Below are 18583 nucleotides of genomic sequence, written 5' to 3' on the forward strand. Positions count from 1 at the left end.
GCATTGTTTACAGTGTGCAACTACTGCAGGATATCTACAGTGAAGAGCTGAAGAAACTGGTGCACCTGCCTAATATCATGTAGGGGCCCCACAAGCAGACAGAAGTGCTGCAGCACAATGTGGCATGGACTCTACTACTGTCTCAAGTAGTGCTGGATGGAATTGGCACCATGAATCCTGCAGGGCTGTCCATAAATCCGTAAGAGTACGAAGGGGTGGACATCTCTTGTGAACTGCTCGTTGCAAGGCATCCTGGGAGTTTGGTGGCCATCAGAAGTGTTAACCCAGAAGACTGTTCCTGGAGCCGCTCGGTAAGAATTCTGGATGTGTAGGGTTTCAAATTGTCCTGCCAGAGCTGCAAGAGTCCATCAGAATGCACAATGTACACGAACTGGTGCAGGTGATCAGACAGGAAGCTTACGTACGTGTCACCTGTCAGAGTAGTGTCTAGACATATCAAGAGTCCCCTACAACTCCAACTGCACACTCCCCACATCATTCTTTACCCCCCCCCCCCCAATTAAACCAACCAACCAACCAACCCACACCATTACAGAGCTTCCACCAGCTTGAACAGTCCCCTGCTGGCATGCAGGATCCATGGATTCATGATGTTTTCTCCATACCCATACATCTCCATCCGTGCGATACAACTTGAAACAAGACTCATCTGACCAGGCACCATGTCTCCTGTCATCAACATTCCAATGTCGGTGTTGATGGGCCCAAGTGTGGCATTAAGCTTTGTGTCATGCAGTCATCAAGGGTACACGAGAGGTCCTTCGGCTCCAAAAGCCCATATCGATGATGTTTTGTTGAATGGTTCGCACGCTGACACTTTTTGATGGCCCAGCACTGAATTCCGCAGCAATTTGCAGAAGAGTTGCATTTCTGTCACATCAAAGAATTCTCTTTAGTCATCGTTGGGACCGTTCTAGCAGGGATCTTTTTCTGGCTGCAGCGATGTCCCAGATTTTATGTTTTACTGGATTCCTGATATTCACAGTAGACTCACAAAATGGTCGTATGGAAATATCCCCACTTCATCGCTACCTTGGAGATGCCGTGTCCCATCGCTCGTGCACCGACTATGACAACATGTTCAAACTCACTTAAATATTGGTGACCTCAATTGGAGCAGCAATAACCGATCTACCAAAAGCACCAGACCCTTCTTGTCTTACAAGTGTTTCCAACCACAGCATCGTATTCTGCCTGTTTACATATCACTCACTGTATTTGAACATGTATGACTACACCAGTTTCTTTGGCGCTTCAGAGTATTGTTCTTGCCAAAATATAAACTTTCCCATTCCTTTTTCCTTTAAGAAGATACTTATCATACCTCTAGTGAGCAATGGTTTTTTTACACAGCTGTTCACTGTCTTGTCTGATTTGCTTATGTGGAAAGCCATTTCCAAATAATATGAATTCATCATGGACTAGATTCAATTTTATGTTAGCATTATAAATTTCATCCCAGGTTCTCCCTTGTAAAAATTGTTAAAAACATTTGTCATTAGTTATTGTACACTATGTGCTCAAATGTATCTGGCCACACTCCAAAAACCTACGTTTTTCATATTAAGTGCATTGTGCTGCCACCTACTGCCAGGTATTCTATCAGCGACCTCGATAGTCATTGGACATTATGAGAGAGCTGAATGGGGCGCTCCGCGGAACTTACGTGACTTCGAACGTGATCAGGTGATTGGGTGTCACTTGAGTCAAACGTCTGTACACGAGATTTCCACACTCCTAAACATCCCTAGGTCCATTGTTTCCAATGTGATAGTTAAGTGGGAATGTGAAGGGACACATACAGCACAAAACCGTACAGGCCGACCTCGTCTTCTGATAGATCGCCAACAGTTGAAAAGGGTCTTAATGTGTAATAGGCAGACATCTAGTCAGACTAGAGATGGGTCATTCGCAAACAGACGGGTCCAAAGGAACGGTTCACCAAGATGAGCAGAAGGGGCGAGGAACAAATTCTAATGAATGGTCTTTCATAGTTCACTTTGGTTGCGGCTTTCTACTTATAGTTCCCAGGGACAAGAAATGTTCGGTCTCACTCCCACAACGGCACATCGGCCAGTCTCAGTCTCCTTCCCTTCTCTGTCTCTGTATCGGTCTACCTCAGACAGACCCATCGTCCTCCATGTGGCCACTCATCACAGTTCCACTGCCGACTGCTCCTAGTTACTTCAGTATCTAGTTGTTCGTTTCGTCTGCTGCACATGCTTATTCTAGATCTGTTTCAAACCTTTCTTCAACTCTGGACTTCTGGTTCTTTTCATATCCTATTCAGCGTCCAAAACCGGTAATTAAAATGTAACGTAAATTACATAAAAATTAAGTCGTGTGTAATGCATACATCTTTTCAAGTAACAAAAGGGCACATCAGCTTACTTCTTTATTTCAATAAACAGCAGAAGACATACAGAGGCAAGTTTTTTGTTAATACACATGCAAAAGAAGTCAGCAAGGCACACACGAGTGCTCATTTTCCATCTTTTTTTCGATCTAAGGTAAAACACCACGTTCATTATTATGCAAGGCAGACCGACTTACAACTGAATGAAGCCCGCACTCCATAATCGAGAGTCTGGTCTCATATTTTGTAAAGACAATATGGTAGCTTCCACAATATTATTTCTGTGGTACAGGGTGGTGCACGAAAAATTGGCCCGAGTACTAGACTGCTCACTGTAACCCACCAGTTAGATTGCTTCAAAAAAATTTTTTTTTTCCATTAGATTATTTGTTATTTCTTTACTGCTTAATTATTACATGTTTATCTATTCTGCTCGTAGTGGTCAACAAATCATGCATAACTGACAAGCAGTCTGTACTTGAGGCCGGTTTTTCATGCCCCACCTTATATTATTTCACTGCGATCAACCACATGACACTACACTTGGCTAAATGAGAAGTTTTGCAAAATCATGGAAATTACATCTACAAGTGTGTGAGAATTCTGTAACGAACAAAAACTCTGTACTTCAGGGGGGAGGCAAATGCCCCCAGTTGGCACCTTCCATCCTTCAGTCACCTACACTACTAATTTTAAATTTTTCATAAAAACCATACACCACACACAAATGAATGGTGTATGAGTAAACACGAACAGTTCCCAAAAAGGAGCCATCACCTGTAAACTAGTTCCTAAGGATGAACGAGTTTGCCAATCTCTAAATCCAGAACATCACACAGGAATTTCAAACTGCATCAGGATCCACTGCAAGTACTATGACAGTTACGTTGGAGGTGAGGAAACTTTGATTTCATGGTCGAGCTGCTGCTTATAAGCCACACATCATGTCGGTAAATACCAAACGACGCTTTGCTTGGTGTAAGGAGCCTAAACATTGGATGACAGTGTAAAAACATTGTGTGGAGTGACAAATCACGGTACGTAATGTGGCGATCCGATGGCAGGGAGTGGGTATGCCAAATGCCTGGTGAACGTCATCTGGCAGCCTGTGTAGTGTCAACAATAAAATTCGGAGGCAGTGGTGTTATGGTGTGTTCGTGTTTTTCATGGTGGGGGCTTGCACCCCTTGTGGTTTTGCGTGACACTACCACAGCACAGGTCTACATTGATGTTTTAAGCACCTTCTTGCATTCCACCATTTAAGAGCAATTCGGGGATGGCGGTTACGTCTTTCAACATGATCGAGCACCTGTTCATTATGCACTGCCTGTGGCGGAGTGGTTACACAACAATAACTACCCTGTAATGGACTGGCCTGCACAGAGTACTGACCTGAATCCTACAAAACACTTCTGGGACATTTTGGTATGCCAATTTCGTGCCAGGCCTCACTGACCGACATCGATACCTCTCCTCAGTGCAGCACTTTGTAAAGAATGGACTGCAATTCCCCAAGAAACCTTCCAGCATCTGATTGAACGTATGCCTGTGAGAGTGGAAGCTGTCATCAAGGCTAAGGGTGGGACAACACCATACTGAATTCCAGCATTAGCGACAGAGTGCGCTAAGAAATTTTAATTCATTTTCAGCCAGGTGTCTGGATACTTTTAATCACATAGTGTAACTGATTTCCACTGAGGGAGGAGTAGCCATAGGGTCTGTGCATTAAGCTCAGAGACCGTATTTGTTACCGGGTAAACAGTTCTTTTCTTGCTTTAAGTTTCACCAAAGACAACATTATCAATTACGATCCTACTGTTTTTATCCATCCTTGCTGGAAAGTTGATTACCGAGATGAAATTCTACAATCCAAATAAGGTCTCCAGATCATCTTTCCTCTCACAGTCCCTTAGAAAATCTACATTGAAATCAGCACAGACTGAACTGCTTGCTGCTGTCTGACAGATTCCTTGGATGGGGAATGAAACTGGACATGTGTTCTTCAAACAAACCATCCCAGCAGTTGCCTCAAAGGCTTGAAGGAAACCACGTAATACCCAAATCGGTACGACGACTGAAATTTATAACCCACTCACACCTGAAAGAAGTTAAACAGTCTTAACCACTGTGCAACCTTTCACAGATGACAATCCCATTCTCTCAATAAGTATTTAATATCACAAGTTAATTTCAGAAGTTTATCTTTATTCATGAAGGATGCTTATGAAATTCAAATATATAAAAGAAACTTTCACAAATTAATGTCATATAGAAACCTCATGCCATTTGTTTGTATATTGTTGTAATGAACTAATAATTGCAGGGTCAATTTCAAAGTGTAAACTTGAGATGAAGCTCGATATTGATCCGAACAAAGGACACACTACTTACACTTGATCTCTCATTTGAAGTACGGGATTCAACTCTCCATATGACAGATTTGTTTTCTTGAAAGGCAGGTGTAGGATACGAGCTAGTGGAGAGTGCAAGTGTAGTTGAGTGGGCACAAGTTGATCGCTGATGGTTGTAATTGGTAGGCATGGCAGCATGCTCCAAGTGAGATGCAAGATCATTTCATGTTCTCAGGTAGTGTAAAACTGTTACTACGAAGTGCCAGATACAACCCATCAGCTAAGACCTGTGATGTCGCCGATATGACAGACATTGCCATTTTACACTTAAGTCATATGGTGGCCATGTCACAATTAACATACGAAGAAATGCTGCATCAGACAACCTATAATCTAATTAATTGATGAAAAGACATCAGCCTAACAGAATAACTGTGAGAATTGGAGTTTTGGGGTATGTACAAACAAACTAAACAACATTCATTCATAATATAAATACGTAGCAATACCACCACGCAAAATAGAGAAGTAGCACCGACAGAAATCTGGTGTTGAAAATTTCACTTGACCCCATTCCTCCTCAATCCTAGGCCTCTTAACACCACTTGCCCATCTGCTAATACCCATCCCCAACACAGTATCCAAATAAAAATATAAAAACCAATAATAGCATGGATAAGTTTGGAAAAAATGAGGTACAAAACAACACTGTGGGTATAATTGAAATATTTATTCAAAAGTATTCCAGTGTTTTACAATCTGGAGGCTGTAACAAGAGCCAGTTTCCACTGTGTCCTTCAGTTAGTTGTCATAGTTGAATCACTTGCCTTTGAGGGTGGGGTGGTTTCTTTTTTAACAAAACACACAGACGTCGCAGGGCAATGTGCCCAGCATGCTGGGCGGGTGCTCAAGCTGATCATGCTTGAACTTAGCCATTACAATTTGTGTGACATTGGAGATGTGTGGACATGCGTTGTTGTGGAGCAGAATCACTCCCTCCATGAGCAGCCCACGCCATTTGCTCTCTGACTTGCATAGGTGATTCAGTGTGTCACAGAACATGTCACTGTTAATGATTCTTCCATGCGCAAGGAATTCAGGGAGTACCGGACCTCAGATGTTGAAAAAGACTGAGCATCACCTTGCGTGCTGCAGGCACAGCATTAAACTTCTTATGGGGATGTAATGATGCTTGCTTCCATTACATGCATGTCTCCCTGCATTAACCCAAGGTGGCATAAGCAGATTTCAACTGGTTTGGTTGTTAAGACCTTCCATATATTTTATTTGAACGTTCCTTATAAACAAAACAAGCCAAACAAAGCACAATTAAAACAATCCTAATTCCACCCTATATATACGTATTCTGCCACATACTTCTTCCCTTTTTTGAGATGCAGCAACTTTGGTGAATTTTGTTGATTACCACACTGTTGACACTTCACATATTCCACCACAAAACCATATAACTTAAGAAATTTAATTATAGTGACCATATTATTACCCATAGTGGTAACTAAGTAAATTTCGTCATAAGATCCATAACTAGTAAAAATGAAAAACAAAAAAATATAATTGAAACCATCAACAAAGTGAACTAACAATTCCAAAACCAAATGAGCAGTCAATTGACATACCAGCAAAAACAAACTTCCAAATCAAGTAGTAACATACAGCACTAAGCCTACTTTATTTTGAGAGTTATGAATTTTATAATTTTAAATGGTACACCTTACAGTATTGTCAAATCCTTCAAAGCAGATGTTGTGATGATTACTTTGAAATAGGTGCAGCCGATTTCCTTCTCAGTCTTTAAGTTATCTTCTGTTTACAACTCAATTTAATTTTATTCTATGCTAACGGATTTTGCTCCGAGGACCATGTAGCGTAGTAGCAATTTGTATTATGAAGCTTTATACACATTTCTCATTCATGTTTATTGTAATTATGTGAATCTCCTGCACTGGGGTTTAATATTCCACCACTGCTGATTTGTTGCACTTGCCAAACTGTATGTAGCAGTTGGGCCTAATGTGCTATCCCATCTTGCCAGTGTACACCAGACCACATTCACATTAGGATTGTAGAGTCCAGGCACTTTAATGTTATCAATAGCTTCCTTAGTGCAACCAAGGAAATTTCTAATTTTGTAACCAAGTAGGGCAATGATTAAGTACAACATTCAGGTTGAGTGGGATTAAAATCCCTGACAAGGCATTCCAATTTAAGTTTCCAGCAGATTCCATAAACACACATAAATTAATGGTGGGTTAGTTACTTTAAGACATGACCAGTTTTGTTCCATATCCTGGTCCTATCGGAACTTCTACTCTGGTTCCAATGACCTTGTTGTCAACTTTAATATTTCTTTCACCTGAATTTGTGACTACTGTAGCACGCTGGGTTATCTGCCCGTATAGAATCTTTCCTACCCTGTCACTGGTTAGCTTTCTTTCAGTAAGTTGTGTGTACTTTGTGACATGTTCTATAGCACTACATTGTTTACACAGATACCCAGCCAGATAAAAATAAAGACAATGTAATCCAGAAAATTCTCATTTGAGCTTCTCCTGACAGGGAGGGGGGCTTATATTTTAGTGGCAACACAATTTGGAAATCAGGTGTCAGTAGCCATAGCAGTTTGCTTCATCATGTGTGTGGATACTTGTTTCCCAAATAGACCCCCTTACCTTGTTAGGAACCATTCGATGATTGTATCACATAAGTTGTAATGGAGGTTTGTGATAATGTATTGTTGATCATAATTTTCATTTACAGATTATTCTCCCTATCTTAAAGGATGTAAGTGATTTCTAATTTTAATCTTATAAAAAATATACTTGTAAAATGGTTCTTAAACGGCATGCCTGTGCTGCCCCATGTGTAAAGTGACCGAATCTCCCTGGTATGCTGAGGGCAGATTCTAGCATTTTTGTCCAAATGTTCTTTCAAATATTTGTCAAGTTATGTCCCTAATCTAAGAAAATGTTGAGATGTTGCCTAGTTCTTTTGTATCCTGTCACCCTTCAACACCTTCTGTTTGGAATTAATTTGTTACTGTCCACTTTTACATTCCATGGTAGATTTTTAAATTTTCAGATTCAATTTGTACAGTGTCACCCTTATTCCAGAGCTGCTAATGTTCACAGGAATTTTAAAAATAATTCAGAGATACATTTTGGTTGAGGACATTATGCCAAATGTGTACGTAGCAGTTCATATGTCATTTAACCAGTTCACTATAGCAAGAGTAAATGTGGTGGTCATAGAAGCTGTAGCACTATTTCTTCTGACCTTAAACTTATCTGAGAATTGCACCAAATTTCTTTCTGCAGAAAGATTTAATAATTTAGTTCTGTAAAGGATTTGAGTTTCAGGTTAACAACTTTCCCATTTGTAAATTTGGAAGATTATTGAAAATGTGCAGAAGAACAGGTGGTGGTGTGTTTCCTTGTACAAAACATTTACTTTTCTGTGTGAAAAGAACCAAGATATGTGGTAGTGAATACAAACAAAAAATGTGTTAATAATTAGTTGAGGCGGGCTGGTTGGCGACAAGAGGAACTCTTAACACATCTAATTTTCAACAGTTTCACTGTGTTCGTTGCGATTTAGTCCATCTGATGCCGAAACCAATAGCTTTGATGTACGGATGTGACTTCATAGTTGTATGTACTAAGAAATCAACAAGCTTTCTTATTTTAATATTACCATTACAAGTTCACCCTGTGGCATCAGTGTCTAGAATATACCTGGGGTAATTTGTTGCTTCTCACAAGAGGTGAGTAAAAGGAATCTTACACTTAGTGAAGCTTTTACATTATTGACTGCTATTATTCAGACATTTGTCAGTTTTAGCAGTTTTTGTCAGAGAGAGAGAGAGAGAGAGAGAGAGAGAGAGAGAGAGAGAGAGAGAGATATTTTCTTTGAGATGTGGGGATCAAAATTAATGTTACAGTGTCTTCCTCCTCTTCTATTTTTATTATTAGTTGATATTGGTGGTAACCAGAGTGTGTCGTCGTCATTTTGGGCAGGTTAGGTTTTAGATACTACATACAAGTGTTCTGGTTTGTTGGTACTGTGAGCCTCCGTTAGGCTACGTATGTCATTTGAAGCTTTCAGTACAGGTTTTTGGAGCAATCTCTGCTTTCATGGGCTTGGTTCAGGTCATATGGGCCAACAAAATTTTTGATACCAGGTTTTTGTTGTCAATGCTACTTGTATATCTCACACATTTCTTTTGATGTGTATTTACAAGTGTTGCTTAGTTTGTTCGGACGTAGCAAAAATATCCAATTCGCACAGTTATTCTGTTTGATGTCTTTTCATCAATTAATTAGATTATAGATCATCTGATGCAGCATTTCTTCGTATGTTAATTGTGACATGGCCGCCATATGACTTAAGTGTAAAATGGCAATGTCTGTCATATCGGTGACATCACAGGTCTTAGCTGATGGGTTGTATCTGGCACTTCAGTATTCCCTATGTAGTAACAGTTTTACACTACCTGAGAACATGAAATGATCTTGCATCTCACTTGGAGCATGCTGCCATGCCTACCAATTACAACCATCAGCGATCAACTTGTGCCCACTCAACTACACTTGCACTCTCCACTAGCTCGTATCCTACACCCGCCTTTCAAGAAAACAAATCTGTCATATGGAGAGTTGAATCCCGTACTTCAAATGAGAGATCAAGTGTAAATAGTGTGTCCCTTGTTCGGATCAATATCGAGCTTCATCTCAAGTTTACACTTTGAAATTGACCCTGCAATTATTAGCTCATTACAACAATATACAAACAAATGGCATGAGGTTTCTATATGACATTAATTTGTGAAAGTTTCTTTCATATATTTGAATTTCATAAGCATCCTTCATGAATAAAGATAAACTTCTGAAATTAACTTGTGATATTAAATACTTATTGAGAGAATGGGATTGTCATCTGTGAAAGGTTGCACAGTGGTTAAGACTGTTTAACTTCTTTCAGGTGTGAGTGGGTTATAAATTTCAGTCGCCGTACCGATTTGGGTATTACGTGGTTTCCTTCAAGCCTTTGAGGCAACTGCCTGGGATGGTTTGTTTGAAAAACACATGTCCAGTTTCATTCCCCATCCAAGGCAGCAGCAAGCAGTTCAGTCTGTGCTGATTTCAATGTAGATTTTCTAAGGAACTGTGAGAGGAAAGATGATCTGGAGACCTTATTTGGACCCTAAAATTTCATCTCGGTAATCAACTTTCCATCAAGGGTGGAGAAAGACAGTAGGATCGTAATTGATAATGTTGTCTTTGGTGAAACTTAAAGCAAGAAAAGAACTGTTTACCCAGTAACAAACGCAGTCTCTGAGCTTAATGCACAGTTAGGATTAATAATGTAGTGCCTTACCCTATGGCTACTCCTCCCTGAGAGGAAATCAGAATAATTAATGACTCCAGGACAAATGTTTTCAACAATCGTTTACAAGGGAGGACCTGGGACGAAATTTATGATGAACCAAATGCTAAAGTAAAACTTAAGCTATTCCATGCAAATTCACATCATTATTTGGAAATAGCTTTCCGCATAAGCTAATCAGAGAAGACATTAAGCAGCTGTGTAAAAAACCATTAATCACTAGAGGCATTAAAGTATCTTGTGAAGGAAAAGGGTAATGTCCCTATTAGCAAGAACACACAGATATCTTGCAGTAGCTGCACACTGCAAAAACTACTCGAAATTACTATTAAAGGTTATTAAAAAAAAAAAAAAAAATCAAGGAAAACACGTGTTGTCATAAATCAGTAATTTAGACAAGAGACTGAAGGCTGTATTGAGTGTAATACAAAGAGGGACAAGACAGACAGCCACAGTACATGGTAACGTCACTACTAAACTGAATGGAAGGCCTATAAATGATGGGTCACAGGCTGCAAATGTATATAATCATTTTTTACATGTAGTAGAAAGCTTGGGGACAACAGTTAGAGAGAAATCACGGAGGTATGCTGAAAAAGCAACTCCCATATAATTCAGTCATTTGACTACATCAACTTCTTGTGAAATTTACAAAATTGTACAATATCTCAAAAGTAAAAGCTATATTAGTTTTGATGGTGTTCCCAATTGAGTACTAAAGATCCATTCCCATATAATAAGCCCAGCCTTACCCGAAATATGTAATGCATCACTAACTGACAAACTTGCCATTGTTAAACCCACCTTTAAGAGACATGATAACATGTCAATACTTAATGACCTGTTTCACTGCTGACATCATTCTTCGAAGTATATGAGAAGGCAACGTATTCTGGAATAAAATCCTTCCTTAGCAACAATAATATCATCAGGAAATTATTCTCTGCTCTACTGCTGCTCTACTGAAAGTGCTATATACATGTTCACCGGCCATATTTTAGGGACATTAAATAATAAAATAGAGCCCGCTGGGTTCCTCACATATGTAAATGACATTCTGTGTAATATACAGCAAACGTAGTTAATTCTTTTTTTTACAGGTGACAGTCAAAATGTGGCTGAACTAAATTGTTTTAGGAGTTCCAAAGTGTGTTTTTTCCAGTTTAAATTCTCATCAATATGGACACCTAACAATTTATTGTCTCTTCAACATGTGTTACACTTATCATTTGTGTACTACCTCAAGATGTGCGGAACTAAATACATTTTGTCTTTTTTGAAATTGAGGATATATCCGTCCGCAGAAAATCAGTCAATGACACCCTTAAGAATTTTGTTTACCGTTTCTGTATGTATGCTTGGATTGATGACAATAGTAGCATCATCTGCAAAAAGAATTCTCCTTGTAGGATATTTCACATATTTACATATATGAGGAACGAGAGGAACTAAGATTGAACCTTGGGGAACCCCATACGCAGTTTCTCTCCAGTCAGAATTATGTCCCCGGACTACATTGGTTGAATTAATAAGTACAAGTTCGTGCATATTTTTTTTTGTTAGAGATGACATCCACTGGTTGGCAATCCCACACTCCCACAAAAACTTCAACTTATCTAGGCGACTACTGTGATTCATACACTCAAATGCGTTCGGTAGGTCGCAGAGCACACTGCTCAATGATATTTTATTAGTTAATGGCTGTAGAATCTAGTGAATGAACATGCAAATGGCATTTTCAATAGAGGAACCCTTCTTAAACCTGCAATGTGATTTGCTAAGGGTATTATTATTAAGACGAGAAAGTATTCTCAAATACATCACCATCTCAAAAATTTTGGAAAATGTCAGCAGTGAAACAGGCCAGTAGTTACTGACATCTCCTTTACTCGCCTTTCTATAAGAGTGGTTTAACAGTGGCATATTTGTCTCTCTGGAACAATGCCTGGAGTTAGTAATGCATTACAAATTTCAGGTAAGACTGTGCTTGTATGGCAACAAATCTTTAGTACTCCATTGGAAACTAAAAACTAGGTGACCTTTTATTTGAGACAAAGTATAATTTTCTTTAAAGAAACACTGACTGATTTTCTGGAAATGGTCTCATCCTCAATGTTAAAAAGGACAACATATTTAGTTTTGCCCATTTCGAGATACTAACCCAATGATAAGTTTAATACATGGTGAGCAAATAATAAATAGGGTGCGAACTTAAAAATTCTTCAGTGTACATATTGATGAAAGTATACTGTAAAAAGCATTTTTGAAACTCCTAAAACATTTAGCCACATTTGCACTTATAATCACCAAAAATCTTGGGGAGAGAAATCAGCACATTGACATATTTTCATTCAACAGCATCATATGGAATAATGATTCTGGGATAACTAATCTTTAAGAATCAGAGCGTTTGTTGCTGAAACGTGCTGGAAGAGTAATATGTGGTACTTATCCACAATAGTCTTGTTTAAGGGGCTAGACATTCTGACTACTGCTTCACGGCATATTTATTGCCCCATAACGTTTATTTTTGATCATTCACAACAATTCGACAGAACAATGATTTATATAATTACAATACCAGACGGAAAAATGTAATTCATTACTCCACATGAAGGTTACCTTTAGAACAGAAAGGGGTGAACAATGCTGCAACAAATTTTGTCTTTCTACCCAATGATGTAAGATATTTGACAGCAATGCAAAATCTGAAAATAAATTGAGAACGTTTCTCCTTGACAACTATTTTTATTCCATAGAAGAATTTCTCTTACAGAAATGTGTTAAATGTGATGGATACGAGCTACTAATTTGCACCTCTTTTTTCATTAAAAAAACACCTTAATGTTCAGCATGTAACCATATGTACAAACATGGTGATTTTTAGAGTACAAATAGTCGCACAAATTAATTTGCAATATGAATGTAAAATAACTCAGTCCCCCTCATGCCTATTGTGCTAAACCATCCATGGAATATGAGTAACTAAGTAATAAATTAACTTGCAATGTAAATGTAAAATGAGTTTTTCCACATGTTTACAAATCACTGTGCAAAACGATCTACGGAGAGCTCACAGCCCAATTTGAAGAAACTTTTCACTTTGATGTTTCCTAATATTCGTTTTTAATCCCACGCATACAGGTGATACATCACGAAATTTGTGGAGTCCTGCACCATGAACTATAATACATGTTTTCAATAGCAACAACATGTTCTTTCCTGAAACTGCATATTTGTTTTCATTTGTTCTTGGCATATTTTCAGAATAATTCAGGTATTTTTATTTGTTTGAACACAAATACAACTATCATCAAGTCATGATTTTTTAGTATATGATTAGAATTTGGACCAATAATAATGTGGAGTGCAGTCACCACTCTGCTGCATCCAGTTCACATATGCTTCTTGCTTCAGCATGTGCTGCACTGTACCCCACAGATACGGGAGGAGTTATTCCATAGAACGATGATACAAGACTACTAAAGGGTGAGGTTTCTGGAAAATATTGCACTTTTTTTTAATGCTATGCAAATGGTCATCCCCAATGCTGGAAATCTTAACTGTCCCCTACGTATGTACTTTTCAGACTTATGTACCTTAAAACGTAAAAAAATTGACTACGGCTAAAATTGTATAGTACATCATTATAAAACTAGAAACCATTAATTTGCATCAGGGCTGGAAAAAAAAGCTAAAACTCTGTAGAATCTATTGTACAATGGCATCAAATTAGGCAAATTACCACAACACATAGGACATAGATAATACCTTCTCTTTCAAAACAAAACTGAAAAATTACTTACAAAATAAAAATTTTTTATACGGTGATGAGTGCGCCCACCTGAATTAAAACAGGTTACCAAATTTAAGACTCTGTATCACAATCAACATTGAAATAATAATTACATGAAAATACAAAACAAATTTAATTTGATTACAAGAAAATTCATTGTCAATTACTGTGTGAAAAAAAATTTTTAAGCTGTTAATGTTTTCAATATTTGAATGACAAAATCCGTACAATATAAACTGTTTTACGGATTAATAAAGAAATCTGTCTATGAGAACCAGTGGCACAGAACAAACAAACTGTTTCATTGTCTAATAAAGAAATCATTTGAATGACAAAATCCGTACAATTTAACTTGTTTTACGGATTAATTATGCAATCAATAGATACGAGTGGACCAGTGCAAAGCGAGATCATACTTGACATACACAATGATTCCTTGACGACTGATTCATGGTTAATGTCCAGCTTCTACCAAAAAGTCCACAATTCACTTACACCCAGATTTTAATACCTATGTGGGGCACTAAGAAGGAAACTGAATGACAAAGCTGTGGACAGTGAGATGCAACTGTAAAGGCATTATCAATTAAAATGAGAATTACTGTTTAATTTCATCCATGACGGTCATTAACAGATGAAGCACAACTTCAGATCTGTGAAAGAAATCAGCCCTGTCCTTTCAAAGGAATCCTCTTTGTACTTATGTGATTTGCAGAATTCAAGGAAAAAAAAACAGTAAATCAGCAGTCGACTTTAACAGTAGTCAGTATCTCACCACTGCTCCACCCCAGACAGTTAACCTAAAGCTGCAGGTATCCTTTCTTGCCATTTTACCGCTAGCAGATACTATATTACTACTACTTGGTGACCACTTAGCAAATAAAAATTTAGACCAGATGTTAAACATTTCTTACAAAAACCTCTGCAAAACTTTCTTTTGCCCATGTAAGAGCTTTGAACGAATGCAGACTCTAAACAAACAATCATTCTGCAAATCCAACATCGTATGTTAAAACTAGTTTAATCGGTTTTCTGGTGACTGAAGGAAAAGTAAAGAAAATCAAGTAAATGAAACTGTCAATCACTTGCTACTGCATTCTTAAATAGATTTTATATTTACAGCTATTTTGACGTAATATACCAGTATATAACGAAAGTAAATTCTCTTAACTAATATAGTCGTGTATTTTATCCGAAAGCAATTTACTTCCTTATTTCCAAAACTTACCTTACGATGAGGGACAAATAAATTTGCATTATTATGAAATATAAATGGTTGTTCATATCAGCCCATATTAAGGAGCGTCTGCGATGATTTGTTACTCTTCTAAATAAAAAGCGCTGTCCTATAACAACATAGCATGGAGTACGCCCAAAACGACATTAAAAAGTCTCATTTACAACTTGTTAATTACTTACTTTTATCTTTTCGGTACAACCAGAAATGATGGTTTGGCATTTTTTCTCTCTATATATATCCTTATTTCTCGTACTAAAATATTTCTCAGCAAAAATATGTAACAGTGCGAAACAAAAGTCATTGCTTCGAAACAGATTCAGTACAATGCCTTCCGCTTCTGCCGTCCAGTGCCCATACTGCGCCCCACAGCCCACAACTCTGTATTGATCCGACTCGCTTGAAAATTGTGAATATACCCTTCAGCAGCGTTGCCAACATAGGAAAATTTATTCCGCTCAACTGAAGTTAAAATCCCGCTAAATGCTTATTATTGTTATTTAAACTCCTGAAATTGAAATTTCAATGCACTGACAACTTACCAAAAACTTTTTTGTCATCGACACTGCATATTATTATTATTATCCACTCACCACATTAATGTACTTCAAGCCACAGAATTTAATTTTCCTCTTCATCTTACAGTAGGGTGTCTTCCATGTCCACCGCTGAAGTACTGATTCCGGTGAAGCAATAACTGTGCCATATCTCCTCACGGTGCTGATTTCTTGGAGAACATTCTCTGGCAGCTTGTAATAGCGACAACACTTACCAACGCGATTAAGACCAGCTCTTTTTGTACTAATAGCGTTCGCCATGATGGTTGTTAATCTGTTTCGAAGAGATATCTTTATGAAATGTAGTTGGCTGAAGTCCCTTCCTATTATCACATTGGACCATGGTAAAACCAAAAGCGTAATAGTCGTATCTGAAAATCATTGGAAAGGATGTAAGCCTATAGCATCTCTGTAGGACGTAATTTCATTCCAGAACGTCGCAGTATTGTTTATTTCTTTCCACTGGACAGCAGGGAGCTTCGACCACTGAAAATCGGTTTTGGTTACTGTAATGTCTGACAAGCTTACTTCCTCAGCCAAAGATACTGCTAGTTCTTTTATCACTTGCAAACATTCTCTTGGGACGATTAAGGATACGCGTTGCAACACTTTTACATTTTGGAGCAAGGGGCGTTGCTGCTCAGAGGTAAGAGAAATAAGAAAATGTTCACATATTTTCCTTATGGCATGCTAAACCTCAGATGAAATTTTATTGAAAGTATTCATATTTTGCAGTAAGAGTCCGACTTCATGACCTAAGTGTACTCTTCGGTGACATATTTTCGAACGTCTACTGTTAAAATAACACCTCTATACTCTAGTACAACAATTTTCCATACAAGTCCAGTAATTAATGAAAGAACTTCATTTAGGAGCCGTAAGTGCACTGCAGGATTTGACTGGAATGCCTTGTTTACCACATGACATTCTTCCAAACGATGTTTCAGAAAATGTGATATTTTCCTCTGTGATTAGTGCGAAAAGAAGAAACTTATGAGGGAAAAATGTAAACGCCCAGTTTAAGAAATCTAAAAAGATTTACATTACTATCGGTGCAATTTCAGTGACAACAGAGTTTGCGTGTTTTCGCTTTTTAAATACAGCAAACCGCGTGTGAAATTTCGGCAGCTTCCAGTGTTTACTTCGTGAGTGAAAAGTGCGGATGAAATACATTACAGTGCCCTATGTTTACACTTGTTCGTAACCTATATTTATTAATGACTGTAAACGACACAAACTTCATGTCTAATGAATTGCGTTACTGTAGGAAAAAGAGTATCAAAGGCGTTTGTTGTTCAAAGTGCGGTAAAAAGCTTCACTTCTCCTGTGCAAATGTTACCGAAAGAGTAGGCCTAAAAACATGGACTTTTACACTTTGTTTACATCGTAACACCCAGCTCCACCTACAGGTCTCTTACATACTAGAAGAGACTTATCAGCAGCCCCAGCATCAGAAGTAGCAAAAGATCCTGCAAAAGAAGCAACAACTGACTCCTCAACAGTACATCCACCCCAAATGTCAGATGCTCTTCCACCACAAGAAGATTTGGAAGTAGCTTCAGAAAAGCATGTGTCTGGTAATTATGCAACTGCAGATATTCCTTATTCTTCATCAGGTGTTCTTCCACAACAAGAAGATATGACAATAGCTCAGGTGTGTCAGGAGATGATGCAATGTTGTTGCTAGTCACTCATCTCCAGTTGCTCTCCCAGCACAAGAAGTTATAGAAGTTCTTGCTTCAGCAACAGGTGTTTGTGCAGGTGCAGTTGCTAATAACTCATCATCAGATATTTCTACTGCAGCAGCTCCACCTCAAAGTTCAGGTAACAGAAAAATGCCTCTAAGCCTGAGACGACCTACTGTCAAAAGGGAGGATTTTTACTACCCCCTCAACAAGAAATGCTTGACGTAACAACTGTACGTCACATAGATAATCTTTTTTGCAATAGTCCTGTAGATGATAAATCCACCCATTTAAATGCAACTGCCAAAGTAGCCCTAATTGTTGATAAAAAAAATAATTATCTAGATATAATTAATGAAGAACCTAATTGTAAAGACTTCCTCTCAAAAATTTACTTTCATAATGTACAAATGTACAAGGTCTTAGAAGTAAAATATGTGACCTAGAAGTTTTAATAAGCTCTGTAAATGAAATTTCAGACGCAAATATTCTATGTGTAACTGAGCACTTAATGGAAACACAAGCAATCGAATGTACAAGGCTCCCACAATTCAAACTAATAGACAATTTTTCAAGAAAAGTTTACAAAGGTGGAGGGAGTTGCATATTTGAAAGAGAATGAATTGCAACCCATCCACTCTAAATATGCTGTTCTTACAGTGTTGAAAAGGATATAGAATTGTCTTGGATTCAACTTTCCCGGTCTCAGTCTACTCTTATAACTGTTTACAGATCACCCTCTGGTGTCGTAGGCTCATTCTTTAAAACCTTTACATTCCTTCTTGAAACTCAACAAATAGAAGCATTCCAAATATCTTAATCTGTGACGATTTTAATATTGACTTCTTGAATGATGGCACCACTCAGACAATCTTCATAAATTTGAAGAATTCTTTCAACTTTCTTTTGAAAGTAAAATCTGCAACTAGAATCACATCCCATAGTAGTAGCTGTATTGACCAAGTAGTCACTAATATAATATGTATTGCAAATCCTGTACACCTAGGATTCTCAGACCACAATGCTATAATTATAAATGCAAAGTTACGACATAGGGACACCTTAGCCAAAAAAAGTAGTAAGAGAAAGCATAAACTTTTCAGAAAGCAATATTCTAAATTTTCTATCCCACATGAATAAAGAGAACTGGCAGACAGTCTTCCAATCACAAACAGTA

The 18583-nt window shown here is 38.0% G+C and overlaps 1 long non-coding RNA gene across 1 annotated transcript in view; it reads right to left on the reverse strand.

Moving 5' to 3' along the window:
* The window catches only part of LOC124555812, a 105201-nt gene extending 89669 nt beyond the window's left edge, over positions 1 to 15532 (reverse strand). The window contains exon 1 of the long non-coding RNA XR_006968594.1: positions 15347 to 15532. This is a non-coding gene — a long non-coding RNA (uncharacterized LOC124555812). The remainder of the gene's footprint in view (positions 1 to 15346) is intronic.
* Positions 15533 to 18583: the final 3051 nt, after the last annotated feature.

This window comes from Schistocerca americana, chromosome X, assembly GCF_021461395.2.
Source record: "Schistocerca americana isolate TAMUIC-IGC-003095 chromosome X, iqSchAmer2.1, whole genome shotgun sequence".
NCBI lineage: Eukaryota > Metazoa > Arthropoda > Insecta > Orthoptera > Acrididae > Schistocerca > Schistocerca americana.